Source organism: Eptesicus fuscus, chromosome 7, assembly GCF_027574615.1.
Source record: "Eptesicus fuscus isolate TK198812 chromosome 7, DD_ASM_mEF_20220401, whole genome shotgun sequence".
Classification (NCBI taxonomy): domain Eukaryota; kingdom Metazoa; phylum Chordata; class Mammalia; order Chiroptera; family Vespertilionidae; genus Eptesicus; species Eptesicus fuscus.
Window position 1 is genome coordinate 57773409 of NC_072479.1, and position 26892 is coordinate 57800300.

The 26892-nt window shown below is 57.0% G+C and overlaps 1 protein-coding gene across 1 annotated transcript in view; it reads left to right on the forward strand.

The window, feature by feature from the left end:
• Positions 1–4923: 4923 nt before the first annotated feature.
• Positions 4924–26892, forward strand: part of FIGNL2 (fidgetin like 2) — a 29830-nt gene continuing 7861 nt past the window's right edge. Inside the window, exon 1 of the mRNA XM_054718455.1 lies at positions 4924–4954. The gene's annotated coding sequence lies outside the window, so the exon portion shown is untranslated. The remainder of the gene's footprint in view (positions 4955–26892) is intronic.

The window sequence follows — 26892 nt, forward strand, 5'->3', positions numbered from 1 at the left end:
GTCCACCCGTCGCTCTCCTCCACTGACCATGAGTTTCTCTAGGAAGCACTGAGGTCTTATTCAAAGACCTTACTCTGATGTAAGTCTCTACTCCTAGAACTTAGTACACTTAGGTGCTAGTACATACTATTGAATGAATGAATGAATGAATGAACGAACGAACGAACGAATGAATGACAATTCAAACCTGGAGCCCTGGTGAGGCAGGTCACATTAGATCCACAAGCCTTGTCTTTGTGGAGGGTCTTTTCATACTTACCGTGTTCTCTGTATTTGTTTCCCTTTTGTTCTTCAATATTAGCAAAGCCTTTGGAAAAGGCTGACAGCAAGAGTTGTCCTGGGATCTGAACCAAAGCTTTAAAAAGGCAGGAACACTCCCCGTTTTCACCACCCACGCCAGGAACCGGAGGCAGCCACCCTGGGGCCAAGGGCACAGAGGAGAAGCCCTTGGCCGGCTCCCCTTCCTGCCTGGGGGGGGATTTCTGTCCAGGACCAAAGCTTGGAAAGGATGGGGTTCCGCACACTGAGCCATGCTGAGCACAGGCCCTCCCAAACCCCAGACCCAGAGAGGATCAGGTTCAAGGGTGGGCTGTGGACACTGAGGCTGGCCAATCAGGGAAGTCATCCCGGAGGAGAGGCCTGGAAGACTAGTTTAGGAAGGGGAGGAAGCCAGGGCCGAGGGGAGGAAAGCGGGGAACATGCCTGGGCAGCTGGCCACTGGGTGATTTAAGTACAACCAGATGTGCTGGGAGTCTCCTGTCAGGCGAGCCCCAGCGAGGGCAGAGTGGGGGTGGGGAGACCTCTGGACCACTTGGATCTCCAGCTCCCTGTTCTGCCCGGGGTCTGTAAGCTCTAGGGAAGGGAGAAGCCGAGTGGGTTCCAGAGGAGCTGGCGTGTAGGAGCGTGAGCCAGGCAGGCTTGGGTGGAGTCTTCCCCTTTGGATGAGGTACAGGAAGGGAAGGATTCCTCCAGGAGGCAGGGTATTGGGCTCAACACCTGGGACCTAGAAAAAGGGGAGTAAGAGAGCTCTGGGGTAGGAACTACCAGTTCTGCTGGGGTTGAGGGATGGCTCCCCAGGCAGAAGAGGGGAGAGTGATACTCCAGGGAGAGACCCTGATGTATTAAAATGGTGTGGGTGCTTGGTGAGAGGTTCGGTGGGACTGTGATAAAGGCACAGGGTGAGATGACAGTTCCGTGTGGCCTCCTGGCCTAAAGGCTGTGTGGCAGGGTGGGGGTGCTTCTGCTCACAGGCCAAATGGCAGAGCCAGGTGCAGGGTGAAGATTTTGGGAAGTGGGTCCCAGGGTCCCCAAGTGTTGGGCTCCTAGGGGAGAGGACGGGACTGATGGCGAGTCCCAGCTCCTCCCCACTAGCCTTGCGTGGTCTGGCACAGAGCTGTGTCTGACCAGAGGAAAGGACACTTTTTCTAACTCCACGAAGAGCCCCTAGGCTGGCTGTGGGGTGGGGGTGGGACCCAGACACAGGCCTAGCTCACTGAGGAGACAAAGCTGGAATAAGCACAAACGGTAAGGGTGTGAGCGGCTGGACAGGGCTGGGGAGGCCCTGGGCACTGGAAGGCCAAGCAGCCGGAAGAGGAGGGCTAGGGCTTCCATTTGTGGGGGAGCAGGCTGAGCCAGTGACAGTGGGGAACAGTAGCAGCCAACAGGGTGTGGTGCCCACTGGGCATGTACCCCATCCCTAAGCCAGGACACATTTCCTTCCTTTCCTGCTTCTCAATGACTCCTGAGCGGCTCATGCTGAGGCCCACAAAGAGAGGTCTCCCCGCCCTTTCCTCTTCCCCTCCTCCATTTCTTTCTCCCTTCCTCCCCCCACCCCATCCTTCCCCAGGGCCCTTGTCTTTCCTTCCTCCTCACCCTATCTGCTCCTCCCCGCTCTTTCTCTGGCTTCACACATCTTCCCTCTAACTCTCCTCTCTCGTGTTCAGACCACTGAATGCTGATTCTCTCTGGGCCAGCTGGGTTATTTTTCTTGAAGTTTTCAGAAAGGCCCTGTTGCAAGTCCCTGGATCAGGAAGATCATGCACCCGCACACCCCGTGCACCCCTGCACATATTCACGGGCCCCTACCCAAGCCCAGCACTAGGAGCGAGGTGGAGGGTAGGATGCGACACAAGCAAAAGGGCTAGGAAAGAATGAAGGGCCCTCCGCCGAAGCCACACATTACTGCCACCAATACCACTATTATCCAATTCACCGCTGGGCACTTGACCTGCTGCGGGGGTGAACACCAGACGCCCTGACCATCGTGTTCTCAGCAGGGGGCTCTCCAGGCACAGATCCATTGGCTGGGGACAGCCAGAGGGTCAGCAGGGCGTCCTCAGAGAACAGACCCCCCCAGGCCCCACACATGAAGGCAGAGGGAGAGAGGAGACGCGATGAAGGGCCATTTGCCAGGATTCATTGTCAGCCCAGGAGGCTGGATGATGTATTAACAGGACTTGAATGAGCTCGCAGAGGGGGGTCACACTTCATTGCCTGAGTACTGGTGCAGGATTGGGGAGCTGAAGGGTGAAGAGACCAGCCGCACCCCCACCTGCGAATGTGCCTCATGCCAGTTTACCCATCAGAAACAATTCCGCACCTCCAAGATCCCCAACCTTGGAGTCCAGCCAAGGCCTCCTCAGCACGCTGGCCCATCCTCCTCTCTCACGGGGAAGGCCTTCCTGGGGTCTAACCTTGTCCTTCCTACCAGGACTGGAAGGGGGATGCAGAACTGGACCCCTGCTATAGGGGAGCATCCTCTCAATTCTTTCCTCCATCCTAACGCCCGTCATCCACCCCGGCTCTGGCCCCAGGGACACCCAGCCACAATGCCCTGGCCAAGCCGGGTTTGACCTGGTGCTGGTCTTGGTGGTTGAGGTCACTCAGCTCATGTGGACCTTGGTCTCTCTTGCCTCTGACCCTTGGGGAGCCTGGCAGGCGGGGTGGAGAGAGCACAGTGGATTCTAGATCCAGCTTTGCTGTGTGACCCGAAGCATGCTACTCCTCTCTGGCCCTCGGATGCTCCATCAGTAAGAAATACTAAACAAGGTCCTTCTCCCTCTGTTATCTGTGCGATTGTCTCTGCAGCAAGGAGTTCAGCTCTTCTAGGGCTGTGGCTATAGCCCACTTCCTCCTACCTTTCTCATTCTGAAGCCAGGGGCTGCCCTCACATTGAGAGCCTTGACATACACCTTCCCTGTGCCGGGGTGTGGTCCCAGGGGCGTGGAGTGGAGAGGAAGAGAGGATTCTGGAGGTGGAGATCCTGATCTTGGTGAGTTTTAAAACCTAATTGGGTGCTGGTCTTGTTTCCAAGGTTGTTCTGGGAAAAACATGGGAGCTATTGAGGGCCTCCCCCTTCTCTCCCCCCCCCCCCTCGAGTGGCACCTATGGGGGGTGGGGTGGGGGGGAGGGGTTCCCCTGAGAGGTCAGAACCCAGAACTCCAAGAGGAACCGTCACTAGAAATGTTTAGAATTCTTCACAACACACAGGACAGAGCAGTACCCTGCAGGCTGGTGGTGAGGGCCACAGGGGCAACCTTGTCCTGCTGGTACTTAGACTGAACTGCACGCAAAGGGGGAAAAAACAAACCCTCAGAAGAGAGGACCCTCAAACACTGCCTTGGGACCCTCCGGGTGCTCAACAGCTCCTCCAGGAACTCTATCTGGACCCTCCAACCTAAGCCCAGCCCCGTCTATCACCTCCTGGGGCAAAATGGGCTCTGCTATGGCCCCTCACCCTGCAGGTGTCCTTTCCCGGCTGGATCACTTCTGCAGCCGAGGCCTCGTGCCTGTGTGTCTGATAGAATTCTGTCTGTCCTTGGACTGGGCGGTGCCTTGGGACCCTGTCCGATGTCCCCAGCACCCAGCCCAAGGCCGGCACAGAGATGTTTCATGAACGCCTTTGGACACTGTGAGAGTCCACCCTCCATTCAGCCTGCCTGGCCTAGTGGGGATGTGGCCTTCATGGGGAAACCCTTCTTGGGGAGGCACGTGTGTAACTCACACCGCACCCTCGGCTGCCCACGTCCAGGGCTCGCACTCAGCCCCGCACCCACGCGCTCTGCGTGGCGCTGTGCAGAGGGGCAGGCTTGCCCGGCTGTGAGTGCCCAGCCTCTGCCTCCCGGGCTGGCGCGGCCACGTCTGGTCCCAGTGGGTGCTCGGTTCACCTGGGAGCGGGATGGAAACGTGAGTCCACAAGGCTCCGGCCGGCCAAGGGGCGCCGGCGGAGGGCAGAGGGGGTCTGGGGAGCCGGCGGACAGGGAGGGCGGGCCGGCTGCCTTCCCCTTTGCCCTTCGACCCAGGAAGCCGCTCACACCCAGCGGACTCGCTCGCGGGCTGCTGCCCAATCCCGGCCTCCCCCTCGGCGGACCCGACCGGCCCGGCCGGCCCGGCTCCACCCGCACCCCAACTTCCCGCCCCGACGGCCAGGCCGAGGGGGCGGGCTGAGCGGGCCCAAGGACACTTGGCACAGAAGGGTCATTCGCTCCTTCCCCCGGAGCGGCTAATTTATTTCAGAGCCCGCGGAGGGGAGGGGAGGGGAGGGCGGGCCCGGCCGGGAGGCGGGGAGGAGCCGCCGAGCCCGGGGCGTGGGGGCGGGGCGGGCCGGAGCGGGGTGGAGAGGGCCCGAGAGGGGCGGGAGCTGGGGGAAGGGAGGGGCACCAGGGGAGGGAGGAGCGGGAGAAGGGGAGGGCGGCAGAGGCTGGGGGCGGGCGAGGGGAGGCGGGGGTGGGGTGGGGGTCCTGCCTGCGGGGGGAGCCGGGGCGGCCCCTTGTCCGGCCACCCCCACTGCCCAGTCCCGCTCCCGGCCGCGGCGGCCGCAGCAGTAGCGGCTCCAGGATGGTGAGCGCCGCTGCCCTCCAGCCCCGGCCTGTCGCCCCCGGCCCGCGCCCCGGTCCTGGGGCCGGACGCCCCCCGAGGCCGCGCACACTCACCTAGGACCGGCCGGGATGCCGAGGTACGGGCCGCGGGCCGGGCCGGGCAGGCGCGGGAGCGCGCGGCCGGCGGGGTCAGGGGTGGTGACCGCTCGGGCCGGGCGTCCGGAGCTTTGTCCGCGGGCGCGCGGCGGGGCGAGGGTCGGAGAGGGCGGGGGCTGCAGGTCGCGGGGTTCGACGAGGCGGGGGTCGAAGGGCAAGACCCGCGGGAGACCCAGGCGGGTGCGTGGGAGCCGGGGGTCGCTTCCCGGGGGAGGGCGCCGGCGGAGGAGCGGATCGCGCGCCGCCGACGGGCACCCTCTTCGCCGCCCCCCGGGTGCGGAGGCGGCGGCAATAGCGAGCTGCCGTCTCTGGGGGGAGCTTGCGGGATTGGGGGTGGGGAGCCGGGATTTGCGGGTTCGGGTCCCAGAAGGATCCTGTGTCCGGAGCCCGAGGGCCGGCCCGCAGGCCCCTCCCACTCCGTCAGGTCTTTGTCCAGCGGCCCGTGTGTGTGTGTGTGTGTGTGTGTGTGTGTGTGTGTGTGTGTGTGAGAGAGAGAGAGAGAGAGAGAGAGAGAGAGAGGGAGGGTGGGGGTGGGGGGGGGGGTGGGGGCTGGGTTCCTGGCCCGGAGGTTCCCAGCACCGTGACGGGGCAGTGACAGGAGACGGAGGCCACTGGGGGCCCCGCGCCCCTCTTGCCCGGCCCTTCCTTTCTCCTCCCCTGGCCCGGGAGCGCACAGACCCCCTCAGGGTCAGGGTGCTGCAGGAAGCTGCTCTCCCTGCACCCGTGGGCCGCGGTCTGCCAGGGAGACCCACCCAGCTCCCAGCTCTAGACGGAGCCCCGAAACTTCCCTCCGCACCAGCGCACTCGGCCCGCACGGGTTCCCTGGCTAGGAGCCCGCTCTCTGAAGGGCCCTGCGCGGAGGGCCGGGCACACAGTAGGTGCTCGGCAAGTGTGGGCCCCCTTGCCCGGCCCCCCCTCCCTCCCGGCGCCCTTCCTGGGCGGGCGGCCTGGGCAGGGGTGCGCGCCGGGGAGCGGGAGCGGCCGGAGCCGGGCCCGCGGCAGCCTGGAGCGCAGGGGTGGGTGGTGGGCGGGTGGGTGGGCTGTTAAAGGGACGGTCACTAAATCAGGATTAGGCCGTGGGGCTGTCAGGCGGCCCGGCCTGGTCGCCATGGATACCTAATTTGGAGGAGAATGGAGGACGGGAGCATGTTTGTGCTGCAGTCCGCACGGCGGCGGCGGCGGAGCGCTCTCCGGACCCCGGCCCTGCAGCGAGGCCCCGGGCCCCGGGCCCAATTCCATCCGGGGCGTCTGCGGCGGCAGAACTTCTCAGTGCTCGGGCCCGGAGCCTTCCTCGTGGACCCTTTAGAGTGGGCCGGGCGGTGCTGGGGTCAGAGGGACTCTGACCATGTCCAGGGAGCCCTCGGACCTCCCGAACCCAACCCGAAACCCCCGTGCCTCCGTCTGGACACGGCGGGGCCGGGGTTCCCCAAACGCCATCCTCCCTGTGCCTGAGCCCCAGAGGACGGACGGCTCTGCGGAACCCCAGCAGCCACACGGGTACCCCGAGCTGCGGGGCCGGGGGCGGGGCCGGGCGTCCACGGGTGGGCGAGAAGGGGGCGGGGCTTGCTGGCCCCGCGGTGCCGGATCGGGTGACAGGCCTCGTAAATCCCCGTTTCTCATATTTAACACCGTTGCATTTATTTCCACTTGATTCCGTTGGTGTCCGCAGCAGCCACCCTCGCCAGCAGTGACCCCTGCGCCCTCGCTGTAATGTCTTCTGGGGAAGCCCACTCGGGCCAAAGGGAAGTTAGCTCCGTGAGGCAGGGGGGCTGCTCCCGGAGAGGCCCACAAGACCCCCATTCCTCAGGAGGACCCCATCTTCCGAGGAGAAGAAGCGGGGCTGGGAGACACGGGACGGCCTCTGAGGCCCCATGGGATTTTCTGGCCGTGGTATAAGGGTGGGCTGGGCCAAGGGTCCTGGGAACGGACCAGGCCAGTTCAGGGACGGGGAGAGGTACCCGCGCCCCGTGTGTGGTTCCCCGAGCCGAGCCCTTATTTGCTTTGCTCCTAGCCCTGGCCACCGCGTTTTATGGAGCAGAATCCCCTCCCCTCCCCCACCTGGGCTGCAGCTTTATTGCTGAGGTCTCAGGCTCTCCACGCAATTTCACGCCTCTCTGCCTTTGCTCTTGCTGTTCCCTCAGCCAAATGCCTTCCCCATTGTCCCTGTCTTTCCACCACCTCCTCATTCTTCAAGGCCCAACTCGGGTGCCACACTTGCCCCCTGTAGCTTCCCCAGAGCCCCCAGCTCTTGCTCCTCCCTCCATGTTCTCCTGGCCCTGCACCTGTGCCTCCCTTCAGCCTGTGGCCTTGCCTCCTGGAGGATAGAAGTGGAGCACAGACGTCCTTGCACCCTGCCCCCATGGGCCCGGCACGGCGGCTCAGCACCTTATGGGCACCCCATAAATATTTGTTGGCTGAATTTAAAGGGCTTTCATAAGGACAACCTGCAAAGCATAGAATCTGGACATTTTCAGGCAAGTGGTTCTGTGCTCCTGGGTGGGTGGAGACCCCTGGGTGGGTCTTCTCTTCCCCTCATTGCTGACTCTCCCCCTCCCCCCAAGTCGGGGAGGACTTTGCCCCTTCCTTCCCCACAGACCAGCATTCTTTCCCTGCCATTATCATCCTGTTAAACAGAGAGGCCAGTCAGGATCCATATGGATCACATTAACAATTGCTTATTATCTGGGCCAAGACTGCCCCCACTCTCCACGCCAGCTCCTACTGCTGCAGTTGCTGGACCCTTAGGAGCCCAGTCTCCCTGCCTCCCCCTCCCCCACCCCTGGTCAGCCAGGGAGGCCAGGAGACAGGCTGGTCTCCCTCACCCGCCCTGTGCCTTCTAGCAGAACTTTGCTTCTTCTTGACTTGGCCGGCAGTTAATGACTCCTTTACCCAGTTTAACGAGAACCAGGTTCCCCACAGGAGCACAGCTCAGTGAGGATTCGGGGCTGCAGCAGGGGGAGGTGGACCCAAGGTCCAGGTGCACCTGTGGTCTGCACCAGCCCCTGCCTTCCAGTTGACAGAGGCGAGCCCACTAGGCCGGCCATGGGGTATACTGGTGTCTTCCGCCCTGGGCTGGCCCTGCTGTCTGTTGGGAGCTGGCAGGCTAGTGAGGAAGATCAAGACAGGAGGACCCTCCAAGACTTGTGCTGCAGTCAGAGAAGCCAGACATTTGAGAGTTTCCTGGGGCAGTAGCTGAGTGAGCCCTGAAGGTTGGGGAGTAGTTTATGTCGAAATGCATGTAGCCCAAGAATACTAGGCATAGAAGAGGCCTTCAAGATTACCCAGTCTGGGGGTCCATAACTTTTTGTATTTACAGACCCCCTCAAGGAACCAGCAAAAGTTGCCCCCAGAAAAGTGCACTTGCATCAGTTGACACCAGACTTTGCATTCTGCTTTAGAGGTTCTTGGACCCCCACCTCCACCACCACCACCCCCCACCCCCGGAGCCCATGGGACCCTACACCTAGTCCACCTCCTTCGGAAGTGCTGAGGGCAGAGTTAGCCTGCAGCCCGGCACTCCTTTCTTCACAGGCAGCACTGTTCCATGGCCTTATTACTGGCAGGTGAACAGGATGAGCTAAGGGACCAGGGGTAGTAGATCAAGGTGACAGGCCAGGCTTTGAATGGGAAAGGTTCCCACTGCCCAGGCCAGGATGTGGGTTCGTCATCTCATCTCTGAGTGTGGCACTTGGACAGACCATGTCCAGGGCTTACTTTGTCTTAGGATCCATTGGTCCCCAGGAACCAGGATGAGTGGCAGGGAAATCTAGCTTCTCCAAGCATTTCATAAACATCTTGATAAATCATAGCTAACACTTATGCAGCACTTATTAAATATTCTGTATGTCATCTGTGAAATGGGACCAAGAACTGCGCATACCTCATAAGCATTATTGTGAGGATCAAATGAGTCAGGAGTCTGGAGCTGGGATTGATAAGAAGATGTGACAAAGAGGCTGCATTTTGCTCTGACAAACCTATATTGAGCACCTGCGGTGTCCAGCACTGTGCAGGGTGCTGGGTGTACCACAGCCAGGCTCCGAAGAGCTCCCAGCTTGGGTTGGGGATTCCTGGGCACCTGTGTACCGGGCCCTGAGCGGGGCCTTCACACCTCAGGTCTCCTGTGACAACCCTCCGTTTCTCCTGTGGCCAGGGGGGATCAGAGCCCATCCCTAGCCCTGGCATTGATGGCTTTGTCACAGACACCTAGTGTAGCTCATGACCACACGCCCTGCACACTCAGCAGGGCCCTGTGCCAGGCCCCGGGTATTTTATCCAGGCAACCGTTCATCCAACCACCGTTCTTTTGGGATGTGGTCCCACCTTCAAGGAGCTTACAAGGCAGCTGGGACCGAGAAGAGGCAGAGGGACAGGCTGTGCTTTCGGGGCCACTCTCGGTGTGCTCCCTGTGTAGACGGGAGCCACTGAAGGTGTGTGAGCTGGGGGTGGCCTGCTTAGAGCTGTGGAATGGGCACAGGATGACTTGGAGAGGAGAGACTCAGGGAAGAGACCAGTACTTAGCAGCAGGGCGTGGCATCCCCAGTGGAGTTTCAGAGGCTGAGTTTCCCAGGGGGTAGGCTGTTCATAGGCGACAGAGACCCTAATTCAGTGAATCAGTGGGGAACTGGGAGAGTCTAGTTGCTGCTGTCTGGCCTATTTGGCCCTTGGATCCTCACGAGTCCGGGATGTTTGTTCTTTTTTCCAAGCCAGTGGGGAAAGAAAAACTGGTGAGATTCAGGTTCTCCTGAAAAAAGAGCACCCTGTCCCCTTCATGTGGTCCTGCCCCGCCCCTCCCCAGTCTGCCTCTGGTTTCCCTGGGAACTCCGGCCCCCAGGGGAAATCACCCCTTCACTCAGCTCCTCAGAGAGCCAGCATTCATTAGCGGCCAGACCCTCACTTCTCTAAAAAGGGGATCCTTTTCTAGACAGACGGAGTCCTGTGTGGGAGGCCATGCCTATGTCGCCATCTTTCACCTTGTAGTCTTCTTCAGGCTGAAGTTTTAGGGTCGAGCTGCCTGCCTCTTTGGGCTGGGGAGGGCAGCTGGAGGACTGGGAGGTGGTCAGTTCAGTGTGGGGCTTGGGTTTACAGTGCCTGTTAGACATGCAAGTGGGGATGTCCCGGAAACACGGCAGAGAGGAGGGGAAGAGCCCTCCCCAGACAGCCCCTCCCAGGAGAGCTAGCTGCTTCTGCCGAATGCCTGTTCTGACCGGACACTCATGCCCAGCGACCACCCACATGTTGTCAGACAGCTAACGTTAAGCCAAACATCTTTTTAAAAAATGTATTTTGATTTCAGAGAGGAAGGTAGAGAAAGAGAGAGAGAGAGATGGAAACATCAATGATGAGAGAGAATCATTGATTGGCTGCCTCCTGCACACCCCCTATTGGGGATTGAGCCCGCAACCACAACCTGGGCATGTGCCCTTGACTGGAATCAAACCAGGGACCTTTTAGTCCACAGGCCGAAGCTCTATCCACTGAGCCAAACTGGCTAGGGTCAAACCTCTTTCAAGAAGGGTTCACCTCACTCGAGGAGGGGGAGGAACAGTGGGCTGCAGTGAGCTGCACAGTCTGCCACCCGACAGTCCTTCAGGTGTTCGATCGTCAGGAGTCCCTCCTTCCCAGGAAACACCACCCATTCCCCTAGCCCTGGTGTGGGTGCAGCTGGCTGCCCTGACACCCTGATCTGTTTCCTAGTTTGTAACATGGGAGTAATAGTTGCACCTGCTGCCAGGGCTATTGTGAGGATTAAGTGAACTAACGTGTGCCGAGCACTTAGCGCAGTGCTTGGCGTGTGTGTGGGGATGTGTACAGCAGCAGAAGGAAAGGGGTGCTGTGGGTGTTCAGACTTTGCCTAGCACCCTCCCCCCCAAGTTCTCAGTCTCTCTCTGTTCCTGTGGCCCCGCAGGTGTGGGGGGCCACCCCCTTGAGGACAACCCTGCCCACTCACACCCCGGTAGACCGGCCAGGCTGCATAGCTGGAGTTACTCAGCTCAGCACCCCAGGGCTGGGGAGGGTGGAGGAGGGGACAGTGGCACCACGGGGGAAGCCTGGGTGGGCTGCCTGGGCCTGCTTCCTTCCCTCTGCTCAGCCCGGCCCTGCAGGGGTGTCTCACAGACCTCCAGGCACCGGGAGGGGAGCAGAGTGGGGCCCAGGAACATAGGATCACCTAGACTTTAAAGCTTATGTATTTTGGAGGTCACATGCCATCTAAATGGATTCAATTCAACCTTGGATCCTAAACCTGGCTTGGTGGGTGGGGGGATGGGACTCTAGTCTCTTGGGCTGAGACATGTGGTCCATGACCCCTGATGAGTTCATGGATAGAACTGTGTTTCAATGCTATTAATTCCCTCTGTGGCCCCATGTATTTTTAAATTTCTTCCCCCAGCTTTACTGAGGTATAATTGGCAAAGTAGTCCTGTGTATTATTTTTTTTAATTGAGGCATAATTGACATATTGGCTTCAAGTGTACAACATAATGATTTAATATTTATATATTTGCAAAATGATCACCACAAGAAATCTAGTTACCATCTCTCACCATACATAGCTATATATTTTTTCAGTTGTATTTTTATCTTATGCATTGAAAAAAAAGTGTTTTTGAGAACAGACAGTGTATTTACCAGACTGAAAAGGGGGCATATGGCTGAAAACTGGTAAATAGCCCTGAGCTCAGGCCCCCCACACCCATGCAGGGCCGAGTCCCCGGGGACTCGGAGGCGGGCACTGGGAGGCCCCATGCAGCCCCGGGTAGCTGTGGTGCCTTCTCTACCTGGGGCCTGCTCGGCTTGAATCCACTCAAGGCCCTGGGAGCCTTGAGCATAGCGGTCACTGCCTCCACACGTGGTGGGAAGCCCCAGGGAGGGGTTGGCTCCAGCCAGGGCAAAGCACCGGGTTCATCTGCAAATTTGCCTCAATGCCTTGATGAAAAAGTGCCTCAATGAACAAGTAAATCATCTTCAAAAATTATTATAATAATTCCTATAGTAAGAAAATACTCCAAGGGCCCTGCTCTTACCACCATTGCATCAGGGCAAGTTTTCTGAGGGAGCGGACTTTGGGAGGGTAAAGGACATGGTGGAAAGGGAGCAAGAAGGGGCTGCTGGGCTAGAGAACTGCTGTGCAAAGGCCCAGGGGCAGGGGTGTCGGAGCAGGAAAGGTGACATCAACTCTTAAATAAGGCCTTTGAGTGGCAGGACAGATGTGCAGGGGACCAGTTCAGGCACCCAAGCGGGAGCCAGCAATAGTGTCAGAGTCCAAGTGGCCTAGCAGTCTGGGAGCACCCCAGCTGCAGTACCAGGAAGGCAGCCTTCTAGGCAGAGGGACGGGCAGAGCAAAGGCCTGGACGTGTGAACATGTATGGCCTAGAAAAATGGACCATTGTGGCTGGAGGGGCTAGAGGAGACCAGATTGGCAGGATCCAAGGCCGGAAGGAAGGAGAAACTGACTCACCGCTGGTGCCAGGCTAAGGGGGTTGGTGTCCACTCCAGGGTAAGTGGGGGTTGAGTGTGTTTTAGATAGAAGGACCACCCTGGCAGCCATTCAGAGAAGGACTAGGAGGGCAGACACCTGAGGTCAGATGCTGGGCCAGCTGTGGTGGGGGAGGTGAGAACTGTGGGTCATTTCAGAGAGGGTGTCAAGGGGACTCAGTGACCAGCTGGATGGGTGGAGGCTGTGAGAGTGGAGACACAGGGCCTCCATGGTTTCCAGCTGGGTGAAGGACAGACTGGAGAGAGAAGGCAGAGATGTTTTCCCTGGGGAGTCTGAGGTCTTCGTGGGCCTCCAGGGAGTCCTGTAGTCTCGCCTAGATCCCTAAATCTCCCCCCTGAAGTTCCCAGGGGCCATGAAAAGTGTGGCTCAGCATGAAGTTGGTGTGGCAGGCTCTCCAGAGGGACCTGAAGGGCATGTGACCTTGCCTGGCGATTTCTAAGAGGCAGAAGTTTGGGGGTGGGGTGGGCATGTCAAGGTCCCAGGGCTCCTCCCTCTGTGGTCACAGGAGGGGCTGGTGAGAGATGCCCCGGGACACATTCAGAGGGGCCAGGTGTCAGGCTAGGGCGGTTTGGGATTCAGTGATGGAGCTCAGTTCGCCCCCCCACGGCCTCTGCAGACCCACCTGACAGTCAGCCAATCAGGGGTGTGACTGGGACCTCACTCCCTCAGGGCAGGGCTCTCTAATCTGTGCTCAGCAGGCGACTGGTTCTCCTCTCTCCTTGGGTCCCTCAAGCCCATTGGATGTTTTTGGCATCAGAAAGCATCCTCCTTTCTCTGTCCCCTCCCAACGCCCCCCCCCCACACACTTTTTCCAAGGCTGAAGCTCCTAGCCAGCCCTCTAAGGAGCCAAGTCAGAGCCTGCCCTGGTGTCCTGCCCCAGCCCCTGGCCCCGCTCCAGCCAGTCTTGACAGTAGGACCCGTCCTTTGGTGCCCTCACACCAGCCTGTGAGGGAGCTGCCACGCCCTCCTGCTTCTCACAGGAAGAAGCAGAGATTGAGACCCCGAACCACACTTCAGAGGCTGACTCACTCCTGCACCATCTGAGCCACAGGAGGGAGGTGGGGCTGTGAGCTGCACATGGATGCCCTGGGTTTGCTAATGGCTCAGGGGCCCCAAGCCCTGGGTCAGCTATATATATATATATATATATATATATATATATATATATATATATATATATATATATAAATGATTTCAGAGAGGGAGAGAGAGAGAGAAACATCAGTGATGAGAGACAATCATTGAATGGCTGCCTCCTGCATGCCTCACACTGGGGATGGAGCCCACAACCGGGGCATGTACCCTGACTGGGAATCGAACCGTGACTTCCTGGTTCATAGGTCGACCCTCAACCGGGTCCATCTTTCAGGCTGGCCTTCAGACACCTGCCTAACTCAAATCGCTAATGCATTTGTGGGTCCCTGGGAGCAGCCAGTGAGGGTGAGGGAGAGGGAGGAGGGAAGGAGTGTGCCCTGCTGTAGAATGGGCCTGCACACAGTGCCCGCTCAGCAGCCTGTTGTGGGGACCGAGTGACATGGAGAACAAGCCCAGCCCAGCGTGCAGTGGCCTCCCCCAGGGGATAACAGCCCAGCCGTCCAAGCCCTCTGGAATGCACAGACATAGGGTGACCCCTCCCTCCTTTTCTGTCCCTCTCAGGGCCCAGGAGTTGAATCTATCCTTAACCTGCTCCACTTAAGCCAGTGATGGGCAACCTTTTGAGCTTGGTGTGTCAAACTTCGCCAAAAAACTGAGCATAACTCGGGTTATGCTCAGTCACTTTGAGGAAAAACTAACTCCAAGACTCTAGTCGCCAATGTTTCATCCTCAGGAGCAGCAAATGTTTCATCCTCGGCATGCAGCCGCGTGTCATCAGAAATGGCTACGCGTGTCAGTGCTGACACGCGTGTCATAGGTTCGCCATCACTGACCTAAGCTCAAGTAGTGAGAAGAGGGTGTGCAGGGTGGGCAGTTCCCAGCCTCAAAGACCCCGTAACTTGGCTTCAATGAAAACTTGTATTTGCTCCGTGCAGCTGGTCTCAGGCAGGCATTGGGGAGAAGCAAATCAGCCTTACTGGCCCTTCATGGAGGGATGAGTGCCCGGTAGCCTCAATGAAAACTTGTATTTTCGGTAGCCTGGAACCTCTCAGAGGTACCGTTGGTTTAAAAGAGGAAGCCTCTTTAAATATATATATATATTTCAGAGAGGAAAGGTGAGAGAGAAACGTCAATGATGGGAATCATTGATCAGCTGTCTCCTGCATGCTCCCTACTGGGGATTGAGCCCACAACCGGGGCATGTGCCCTTGTCTTTGATCGGAATCAAACCAGGGACCCTTCAGTCCTCAGGCCGATGTTCTATCCACTGAGCCAAACCCGCTAGGGCAGAAGAGGATGCTTTTTAACCAGAATGGTTTTCAGTTGCTGAAATTCCTGCAGCCTAAATAAGCGAAGGGAACAAAAAGGAGGCAGGTGAAGACAGAGTGTTTTCTTCTGGGGAAAAAGGTCATAACTGGGCGCGTTCTCTCTTCCCGGTGTCCAGCCTGGAGGAGGGAGGTGGTGGCGCAGAAAGGGACGCGGAGCAGCCCCCAGCAGCACAGCAGCAGGAGGGGCGAGGGAAACCTGGGAAAGACGGGGTGGGTGGGAGTAGGATTCAGAGCTGGGAAAGTGATTAGTGGTGTTGAGGAGGCTGAAGTCAGCTCTGGCAGCCCCCGGGCAGCGCAGGAGAGAAAAAGAGCTGTTATTCCCAGAGGACAGACAAAGTGGCTGCCCGGTGGGCCACCCCCAAAAGGCAGCCAGATCAGAGGGGGTACAGGCAGTTCCCTAAGTCCTGGGGATGGACGCCCCTCCTAGGGATTCGGGGTGGGATCGTGTCCGCAGGACCTTCTGCAAAAGTAGGGGAAGCCCAGGAAGAACCCCCACCTCTGGGGTGGCAGAGGGGCCGTTTGATCAGCGAGTGTGTAAATTGGGATTTTATGGATCGCTTATTCGCTGCTGGAGCCCAGGCCCCAAATTCCTCTGTGCCCCAGAATGCTTAATCTAGTCCTGAACTCTCCCCTGGGCGGGAAGGGAGGCCGGCTCGCCACAGGCCCCAGCCCTCCTGCTGTGTCTCCCCCCAGGCCCCAGGCTTTGTCATTGCAGGTTGAGCACTTCAAATGTGCAAATACACTCCCTGGGGCCACGGGGCAGTGGGGCTTACCCTTCAGTGCTGTGATTGGCGTGTGGTTCAAGGCAGCAGCAGCTGTGTGTGTGTGTGTGTGTGTGTGTGTGTGTGTGTGTGTGTGTGAGAGAGAGAGAGAGAGAGAGAGAGAGAGAGAGAGAGAGGGAGAGAGAGAATGTGTGTATGCCTGTTTGGGGGAGGGGGTCAGCTCCCTGCGCAGACCACTGGGCAGAGACAAAGAATCTTCATAGACCCTGGAACAAGGATTAACACCAGAACAAACCTCGTCCCTACCTGGTCAAGCTGGTTAGGGAGCCTACCTGTCCATCTTTACATCCTCTTATCATATCTTGACATGGCGGGGACTTACTCAGTGTGTGTTGGAAGGATGGATGGATGGATGAGTGGCCACATGAGTGGCTGCACTTGTAACTGCGGTTGTGTCTGCTCGAATAATCCAGCACCTACGCATTCCTCAATCCCAAAAGGCCCCTCCTCCCCTCAGTGAGATTTGCTTTTAGCCCGAGCCTGGCTGACACAAGGCCGGACATGAGGGACCGGCCAGGCCTCGGGGGACACAGCTGTGACCCCCGGACTCTGTTGCCACTTGAGAGAGCTTTCACCGTGGTCATGTTTCTCCCTGCCAGCCCCCATCTGTCCTTGGGACTTGATGAGGATGAGGATGGTAAACCAGGGGGATGGGTGTGGAGCGGCTGAGGGGGAGGGAAGGAAACACAGCCCAAAGGGCCAGATGACAGACAGCCCTGTCCCACCGTCCTCTGCTCCTCTTTAGCCCGCCCCTCTCCTCCCGGCGGCAGGCAGGGCAGGCTGGGCTGGTGGGGAGCCCTGCCTCCCTCCTTCCTGGGGAAGCTGGAGCCTAAGCTCCCCATTTAACTGCCTAGGAATCCTAGGGAAGGAGGCTGAGTCCTGGGGAGGTCCACGCAGAGATCCTAAGAAGTGAGACTCCTCCTACAAGAGAAAGCGCAGAGGTTCCCGTTGTATCGGGAAGTACCCTGCTGCAAACCCAGTGCTGGCCAGGATAGAGCTCTGTCCAGTAGGGCTTTCTGGGAGAGGGGAATGTTGTGAGTCTGCGATGCCCAATCCAGCAGCCACTACCGCACATGCCTGCTGGGCGCTCAGAGCGTGGTTAGTGCTATTGAGGAACTGGAATGCTAATGTAATTTATCTTTAATGATATTTAATAATAATTTAAATTGTAAAATAACTAATACATTTTAGTGAATTTAAATTTAAGTAGCCACCTGTGGCCAGCAGCTGCGGTTTGGACAGCATAGGGTCAGAGTCTGTGTTGAGAGATAGAACCAAACGCTTGGGTGCAAACCCCTTTCTGGCTGTGTGACCTTGGTCAGGGCTCTTCCCAGAATGGATGCTCCCTCCCCAGTCTGTCAGACCACCCAGCCCCAGTGTGGACATACGCAGTTAGGGGATCATCTGCTCCTGTGGGTGGCTGAGCTACTCTTAAGTGGTCCGAGGCCACAAGGGGCCAAACACCCAGGGACAGACCTACAGCCCAGGGTGGGAAAGGAGTGGCTGTATGGAGCTATAGACTTTGCAGCATCTTAGGAACTTCCACGGGGTTGCCACTCCTAGAAGGCTCCGTGGAAGAGGGGGCTGAAGGCACGCTTGGGCTGGAGCTGTGCCTGAGAGCTGAGCTCTGGGACGGCCAGGTGCTTGGCGCCTAGGCAGCTTGACCAAGGCTGGCAGAATGTTCTAAGAGTCCCAGCGTCCCCCTCTTACCAGGTGTCAGGAACTTTGGAGAATCACCCCCCTTCTTTGAGCCTCCATTTCCTCTTCTGTAAAATGGGGAGAAAATGAGTATCTGGCAGGGAAGTTGTGGGAGTGAAACTGAATGGTAGCCATGAAAGTTCTTTGCAAACACTAGTAGGCTGGGGGAGAGGGAAGGTTTATCCTCAAGGGTGCTAGGCCCCTGGACCGGCCTGGCCTCTCCAGAGGACAACAGATGGTCACAGCCTGTCTGTGGCCCTGACCGCGGACACAGGCAGGGATTTCTGCACTCTCCCCTCCCCCCAGCGTGTGTGCGCACACCGCCCAGATGGGGGCCACTTGGCCAGCCTCAGTCAGGCTGACCTCCTGCTGTTTGGCATTTGACATATGAAGAGTCCAGGCCCAGAGCACACCCCCGCACACCCCCACCCCAGAGAGGAGCCAGACTGGCGGGAGGCCTCTCTACCTCGAGGAAGCAGGATCCCAAGGGCCCTGATCTCTTTACCATGTGTCCGGGGGCCTTTGATGGGAATTCCATTGCCCCCTTTGTCCTCTCCCAGAGGCCTGGCTGGGGGAAGAGAGGAGGGACATTAAAAAAGAAAGAAAGAAAGAAAGAAAGAAAGAAAGAAAGAAAGAAAGAAAGAAAGAAAGAAAGAAAGAAAAGGCTAGCTGGGGTGGCTGGTGGCTGGGCTGGGTGCCCTTCAGCTGCAGGTACCCTTTCCCGATCCACCAGAGATAACCTGGCTTTGCCTTTTGCCACCCTCACCATCTCATTAGGCTCAAATATAGTCACCCTAACTTTTTTAAAAAAATTTGGTCACAGAGGCAATTTCAAGCCTCTTTGCCCATTAGCCATCTAGCCATCCTTCCGTTACACAGGTCTATTAAGGACTTACTGTGTGCCAGGCACTGTCCTAGGTGCTTGAACTACGACAGTGAGCAAAACAAAGGCCCTGCTGTCATTGAACTTTCTAGTGGGTACCAGAAAATAGAGCAACAGGTAGCTCCGCTTACGATGAGTGCTACAGAGACCGTCAGGTTGAGGGGACAGTGAGGCGGCAGTTGAGCAGAGACCTGAAGTAAGTGAGGGTGTGTGTGAGCCACACGGAGACCTGGGGAAGGAGTGTTGAAGGCACCGAGCACAGCAAGGTCAAGGGCCCCAAGGCGGGAGCAGGCTGGGTGTGGGGTTACCGAGGAGGCCAGCACAGCGGGCGGAGGCCCAGAGCTAAGGGGAGCAGAGCTTTCGGACCCGCTAGGCCACAGGGAGGACTTTGGCTTTTCTTCTGGATGAGAAAGGAGCCATTGGAAATTTCTAGGTGGAAGAACAACAGGATCAGACATGTTTTCCAGGTGGCTGCTTAGTTGGGAATGGAGAGTGGGGGACAAGGGTAGAAATGGGAGGTGAGACCAGAGACCACCGCCGTCATCCAGGTGAGAGAGGTCGCAGGAGGTGGTGAGAAGTGGTTGCAGTTTGGATAGATTTTGAAGCCAGATTCGTGGGTCTGAGGAGAGTTAGAGACGACCCAAGGTTTCTGGCCTGAACAGCTAGAAAGGCTGGAGCTGCCATTTCCTGAGATGGGAAGCTGGGAGTGGGGGAGGTGGCGGTGGTGAGGAAGTCAGAAGTTTGATTTTTGGAGATGTCAGTTATGCCAGTTAAATGTTGGAGTGGAGGTGTCAGTAAGCAGGTTGGATGCACCAGTGGGGAGTGCATGACAGAAAACCATGCTCAGGAAACCTCAATGCATAGACGATGGTCAAGGCCACAAGACTGGATGGGGTCTCTCAGCAATTAATGTGGAGAGAAGGACCCACAGACTGAACCCCCGGCTCTGCGAGGCTGGGGTGGGGGTGAAGGAGGGCACAGCAGAGGCTGAGGAGGAGAGGGGCAGGGAGCCCCGTGTGGACATTTCAGAAAGGAGGGCTGTCAGCTGAGGCTGATGCTGCTGAGCTGGGGCCACTGAGAACTGACTGTCAGATTTAACAACGTGGTCACACCCCACACGGCACGCAGGTGGCTGGAGTGCCCAGTGTGAAAGGCTGTTTGGGGAGGGGGGGGGGCATCAGGAATAGCAGTGTAGGTGTCTTTCAAACTGTTGTGTTTTTTTTTTTTTGTTTTTTGTTTTTTTTGTTAAAAAGCAAGCAAAGAGCAAAAGGATGTAGTTGGAGGGGGATCAAGAGATTGTTTTGAACATTCCCCCCCGCCCTCAGGTGGGAGAATAGCAACAGGTTTGTGGGTTGACGAGATGAAGAATAGGGGAAACGGATCATGCAGGAGCTGGGAGAATTGAGGGAACAGCACCCTTGAGTGTTGAAAGGGGATTGAATCAGTGCAAAGAGGAAGAACACCCCTGTTCTTGCTGTCAGGAGGGACTTTCTCCAGCTTCCCCAGGTCAGCGAGGCACCGTGTAGGGCTGGGAGGATGCATAAAGGAGCAGGGCTCGCCAGGGGCCTTGAAGGACGGGAGTTCGTTGGGAGAGGGAGGGCCCTTCCAGTGGGGAGGGACCGTGTGAGCACAGGCCCGGAGGCCCGAATGAGCAGGGCTGGTTTTTTCTAGATTTCTTCAGGGCCTGTGCATGGAGAAGAACGCTGGCTGCATTTCATTATTGGGGGGATCAGAGAAGCCTGGGACTTCCTGCCCCAACACACGAAGAGAATGAGCCCAACACCTGTGCTGACCGTTCCCACTCCTTGGCGCTCAGAGCGTGCACCCCTTCCGCCCCCCAGTAGGTGCTTCCTCACCTCCCTAGGCCCCTCCCCTCCCCCTCCGCAGCTCCAGGCTCACCATTTCTCCATCCGGGGAGTATAGGGACACGGAAGGGTTCAGATTCTTGTGCTCTACTTAGGGGTCTGCTCCGCTGTCTGTATCCTCGCCTTACCACAGTCTGTAGACGTGGGGAAAACACTGCTCAGAGGGAGGAGGCCCCCATCTGGACCCTGGGCAAGCCACACCTCCTCTCTGGGACTCAGTTTTATCACCTGTAAATAGTATCGACGGAGGTGGGTGTTGTGGGCGATGAGGGAGTGATGCCATGGATGTGCCAGCACGCCCCGCTCAGCTCTTCACTTCAAGTCCATGAATATACCCCAGTGCTTTCCATCCCAAGACACCCATCTTGGGTGCTATCCTGGTCCCCCCTCCAAAATTAGCATCCACTGAGGACTACTGAACTATTCTTTTCTTTTTCTTTCCCTCCCTCACTTTCTCCTCCCCTCCCTCCCTCCCTCCCTCCCTCCCTCCCTCCCTTCCTTCCTTCCCTCTCTCCTTGACCACTTACGCCTTATCTTCTCTGTTACACAACAGAGACTGTGAGGATGGTTCGCAGTTTCACTCAATCTTGCATCTCTAACACCCGGCACTCGGCACTCGGGTGCTGGCTAGGAACGGGACGGGGTGCCTGCAGAAACAGGCTGCAGCCCTTGCAGGGAGTTTGCAGCTGCCTCTCTGGCCTCCTCGGTTAATCCCCTAAACGTTCCTGTTGGCCAGTACCAGGCCCAGAAGGTCCCCCAGGCAGGGCTGTGCAGGCCCAGCTGCGCTGGGGGCTGCGCTCTGTCCTGAGCTGGGGGAAGAGCTTCCTGTGTGGTGGGTGCCAGGGCTGAGGCAGGTGACTGGTCCTCAGGAGTCCCTTTGTCACTCCCCCCCCCTCCTCTGGCAGGGCAGGGCCCAGCGGACGGGGGAACCGTTGTGAGCACTGGACAAAAAGCCTGGGACAAAAGGCCTGAGGGAGCCGCGGTGAATAGATTAATGAGATTTCCATATGAGGGCCAACAATGGGATTCTCCACTCCAGCCCCTTTGTTCCTGGCTGAGATAATGGAGCCCTGGGGAGCGTGCCCAAGAGGGGGCTGCAGCAGCCCCTTCTCCTCACTGGCCTGGAGCCGCCAGGCAGCTGCCCCGCCTTCCCTGCCCCGCCCCCAGCCCTGCTCGGTCCAATCCCCGCCCTCCCAGTGGGTAATGGAATTCTGAATCATAGCATTTCTGTAAGCTGGGGAAGGGGGGTGAGGAGGCAAGGGGTGTTAGGGGCCTCCTTAGAGAGTTGGAGGGGGTATTGGCACGGCAGGGTTGGGGTCTCTTACTGCTGCATCAAGTATAAAGTTTACTTGAAAAGGTTCCTAGCGAGAGAAAGTCTGCAGTCCACCTTCTACACCAGCTGTCTCACTCGACAACTGAAGAAAGTGAAGCTTATAGAGATTAGGCGTCTTGCCCAGGGCCAGTGACAGCTTAGGGGGTTTGCTGCCCTGGGGTGTCAGAGTGAGGGTGGAGGAGGAGTGTGAGAGAAAAACAGTCTCTTGATGCTCACACTACACTGCTTCACTTCTGACACCAGATGTGTGGGTTTCCACACAGCCAGTTCTGCAACACCAGCTGGGTGGCCTACAAATTTAGCTAAATTCTGACACTATTTACCTGGCGATAGCATCAGATCCCATAGGCTAAGCAGTGGTTCTCAACCTTCCTAATGCCGCGACCCTTCAAGACAGTTCCTCATGTTGTGGTGACCCCCAACCATAAAATTATTCTCATTGCTACTTCATAACTGTAAGTTTGCTACTGTTATTGAATCGTAACGTAAATATCTGTGTTTTCCCGATGGTCTTAGGCGACCCTGCTAGCGGTTCTCAACCTGTGGGTCGCAACCCACAGATTGAGAACCCCTGCTGTAGAGCCTAAGACCATCGGGAAACACAGATATTTACCTTATGATTCATTAACAGTAGCAAAATTACAGTTATGAAGTAGCAACGAAAATAATTTATGGTTGGGGGTCACCACAACATGAGGAACTGTATTAAAGGGTCGCGGCATTAGGAAGGCTGAGAACCTCTGGGCTACGGGCTCCGTCCCACAAGACTGCCCCAGTTCAGATGGTAATCACAAGTTGGGATTGTCACCTGTGCTTCTGACCCATGGACTGTAAATTGGAGATTCCCACGCCCCGCTCTTTGGGTTCCATTCATTTGCTGGAGTGGCTCACAGCACTCAAGAAACCAGTGTACTTACTAGATTGCCAGTTTGTTATAAAAGACTACAACGCAGGTGCAGCCAGATGGAAGAGACGCATAGGGCGGGGCTTGTGGGAAGGACTGCAGAGCGTCCGTCCTCCCCCAGAGCACCACCTCCCAGCACCTCCACATGTTCACCAACCCGGAACCTCTCTGAACCCCACCCCTCGTATTTCTGTGGAGGCTTCATTACGTAGGCATGATCGACTAAATCCCTGGCCATTGGCGATGGAGCTGGGTCTCCAGCACCTCTCCTTCCCCAGGAGGTGGTGGGGGTGGGCTGGGGCTGAAAGTTCCCCATCCGTAGGTTAAAGGAGCTTCTATAGGAGCTTCCCATCGCCTGTCAGGCCCATTGCACTGAGCGCCCTCCCTCGGCCATGGGGACTGCAGAGGCCCCTGGGGCTGAAGTCAGCGCACTGAGTGTTCTGGCCATTTGTGAAGCGGAATCGCTTCTCACGGATCCCGGAAGACTTCCTAAAAATGAGGGGTGAGGGTGTAAGGAGTTTTGCACTGACTGTTCATCTAGTAATTCCTTCCGTTACTATGTACTGCTCGCCTGAGTTTGAGGGTCTGCACTCCGTCGCTGGAGTCAAGTGGATCGGCCTCTTCTGTGCAGAAGGGCACGTGGCCTTCAAGGGTCTGCCGAGAAAGAGCTGCTTCAGAGCCTGACCTTGCTCCCCAAAGGGTGCAGTTTCAGGAAGTTACCTTTTCTCCGGGGTCCAGCCACCACCAGGGAAGTCCCAGACCCAGATGAGGAGCTGCCTGCCCAGCCCAGGGGGGTGAATACCTGTCGGATGGCAAGTCTGCAGGGAAAGGGACAGCTCCACTGGCTGTTTTGCCAGGAGAGGACACAAATGCTCCTGCCTGGGGGCACAGGCAGCTGGGACCCTTCCTCCCCCCAGCAGGTGCTTCCAACTGCAGGTCCGAAGGGTAACTATACAGCGTGTGAGGCACAGCCACCCTCCCCGGCAAATGCAGACACGTGTTTCCACAGGGCCAAGGAGAAGATGTAGGCCAGGTCATGGCCTCTGGCTCTTCCCTGGCTGTGAGTACCCGAGGGCTGGACCAGGGAGGGAGTGCAGCCAGGAGATAGGGCCTGGGCTATCTGTGACTAGCCAGGAGATAGGGCCTGGGCTAGCAGGAGCTCAGACTGTTGCCGTCAGAATCCTGCTCTATTGTGTGATGGCTGTGTGACCTTGGGGCTGGATTAATCTCTCAGTCTCCCCACCTGTAAAATGGGAATGATGGCAATGGCATTGACCCCATAGGCCTGTTGTGAGGGCTACACGAGATAGAACAGGGCCTGGCTCGCCCCCGGTGCGGGGTGCTGGGAAATGGCATGAGGACTGTTCTATCATATCAGCTGGGATGGAACTCCCTCACAGAACATTCTCCAAGTTACCTCAACCCCAAGGGGAAGGGCCTTGTTCAGAGTCACTCAGTAAGGATGGGCCACTGCTCCGGCTCTTAATTGTACCATTTATCACACTACTTTGTACCCCATACGGGACTGCATACTTTACATACATTATTTTTTTAAGTCCTCAAGACCGCTCTGCAAGGCATATGTTATGCCCTTTAACAGATGGAGAAATTGAGCTTCAGTGAGGACAGGCAAGCTGACGAGGATCGTAGAATAAGTGAGTCTGGATTCAAACCCAGGTCTCCCTGATTCAAAGCTCACACTATTCCCCAAGTCCCTGGGTGATGTAGGGGACTGGAGTATAGTCTGTGAACCTTGAAGGAGGCAGGATCTCCTGGGAGATCCCTCATGTAGGAGGCTGAATGGGAGGGGCTTGTGAGCTAGGTCACAGGTAGGCCCAGAGTCCCTGTGTAAGAGCAAGAGGACTGTAACTGGTCTGGGTGTGGGGCAGGGAAACAGCATGTTCTACCTAACCTCTCTGAGTCGGGGGGAGGGGAGGAAGGCAAGGGGGGAGGCTGGTTGTATCAGAAAGCACCCAGCTGAGTTTGCATTTAAAGCCCCAGAGAGATGAGACAGAGTATGTGTGTGACAGGCACAGACATGCACGTGCGCCTGCAGCTGCGCACACCTCCGCACAGTATGGGTGGTGTAGGCGTGAATGCCGGAGTGTGCCAGGCCCACGCGGGCCAGCATTCTCAGCCTGGGTGCAGGACGGCAGTCTCACCTCCTCCAACTTCTGTCTTCTCCCCTTCCTTGGGCTGGGGCATTCTGGCCAGACCTTTGCTCTTCCCTTGGAAGAGGTGAGAGGAAGTCTTGAGATCAAGTGCTTTGTGACTGAGTTTAGAAGTTGCTGACGGGCCCTCTGCTCCCCAGCCAAACCGTTAAAGGCTCTCTAACAGAGGCCAGATCACTGCAGTTAGACAGCCATCTGAAAGGATCTTGAAAGAAGGGGAAGAAAGAGGGGCTGGTAGCAAGTGGGGACTTAGGGTCCAGGAGGTCTTTTTGAAGACAGGAAGCAATGATGCTTGCTGTGGGGAGGGAGCCAGGACACAGTAGGGGGAAGGAATCCTTAATTAATGAGGCAAGATCCCAGGCTGAACCAAGATGGGATCAAGGGCTGGGGTGGATGGACCCTCAGGCTTCCTGCCTGCAAAGTGGATGTAGATAAAGGTGCAAGCAGAAAGCCAGAAGTGAGGGCAATGTGCTCCTGGTTAAAATGGAAGAGAGTTACCTAGAGTGGAAGGCCAGCATCCGGAGGGGTGGAGGGTAGAGATCAAGGGGGCTGGATGAGCTGCCGGGGACAAGGGCCCCTCTGGGTAGGGCGAGGAGCGGCTTGAGAGGGGCTTGTCCTGGAATAGATGAGCTAGAGGGGGTGTGATGCTGGGACAGGTTTGGAGAGCCACAGGTGGATTCCTGGAGTCCAGCCCTGCTAGGTGGAGTGGTTCGGTGATGACCAAGGCTGAGTGCTTGGCCCTGAGGGTGGGGACTTGAGTGAAGAGGAGCAGAAGGGGTGGAGGAAATGCCCGTGGAACCGCCCAGACACAGAGCCTTCCTTCCCATGTCTATGGATGTCCTTCCCCATCATTCCCAGATTAATGTGTTCAGGGAAAGTGCTGTCATCAAATACCTTTTCTCCATATGAAGGAGCCAAAGCACAGATAACAGTGAATAAAACAACAACAACACAAAACAGGTTTAAAGGTCCATGTGGTAATACAATATGAGGGGGGGGCGCGGGCAAAAGCAGGTTTACGGTTGTTTGTATAGAAAATACAATAATTAATAAATAATCCTATATAATGATAGGCTAATATGCAAATCGACCAAACAGCGGAATGACCGGTCACTATGATACGCACTGACCACCAGGGGGCAGATGCTCAACGCAGGAGCTGACCCCCTGGTGGTCAGTGAACTCCTACAGTGGGAGCACCACTCAGCCAGAAGCCAAGCTCACAGCTGGCAAGCGCAGTGGCAGTGGCGGGAGCCTCTCGTGCCTCCGTGGCAGTGCTAAGGATGTCTGACTGATGGCTTAGGCCCGCTTCCCACAGGGAGCGGGCTTAAGCCATCAGTTGGACATCCCCTGAGGGCTCCTGGCTGGTGAGAGGGCGCAGGCTGGTGCTGAGGGACACCCCCCCATGAGTGCACGAATTTCGTGCACTGGGCCTCTAGTACAATAATAAACTGTGTTTCCAGTACTCACAACTGTAAACCCACTTCTGCCCCACCTGATTTGCATTTGTATAACTCTGATGTTCCCTCATGAGACCCTGCAACCAGACCCCTGGTGATTTCTGATGTCCCAGAAAATTACCCCGGCTGACACCAGGTAATGCCTCTGTTTTTTGAAAACCCTCAGTAGGACTGGCATATCTGCCCACAGACCTCCCACTCAGCTCTGCTTTCTTGTCATTGGTGTTCAGGATGAACGCTGAAGGCGAAACAACCTTAAAATCTTTCCTTTTTTAAGCTTTAGTATCCACGGCTCACGCCCTCCCTAGGGCAGTGGCGATGAGAGTAAATAGTTTTCGATTCAAAGACTGCTCTCTCCCATCGATGTCAGGTCACAGTCTTTGGAGGTGGTGCTGTCAACAAGCTGCTGTAAGTCCGGGCAACTGAAGAGAACCTGAGAAGCCACTTGCTTATTTTCAGCCTCTTCCTCTAGCACGCTCCCTACATACACCCACTTCCAAGCCTTCGGTGACCCGACGTTTCTTGGTACTCCTTCTAGGCTTGCAGTGTATGATTATGTAGTTTGCTCACTGCACATGAGCACTATTTCTGTGTGTGTGTGTGTGTGTGTGTGTGTGTGTGTATAATTGTATTAGAGATGACCCCCAGTAGCCACCTCTGCTCAGCCCCTACCCCCCACTTAGACCTTCACCACACTATTTAAAAAAGGTATTTATTGTTGAAAGTATTACATATGTCCCCCCTTTTCCCCCACTGACCCCTTCTAGCCCATCCTCAGCCCCTGCCCCAGGCCTTCACCACCCTATCGACTGTGTCTATGGGTTATGCATATATGTATACAATTTCTTTGGTTAATCTCCTCCCCCCTTTAGCTGCTCCTGCCCGCCGCGCGCCCCCCCCCC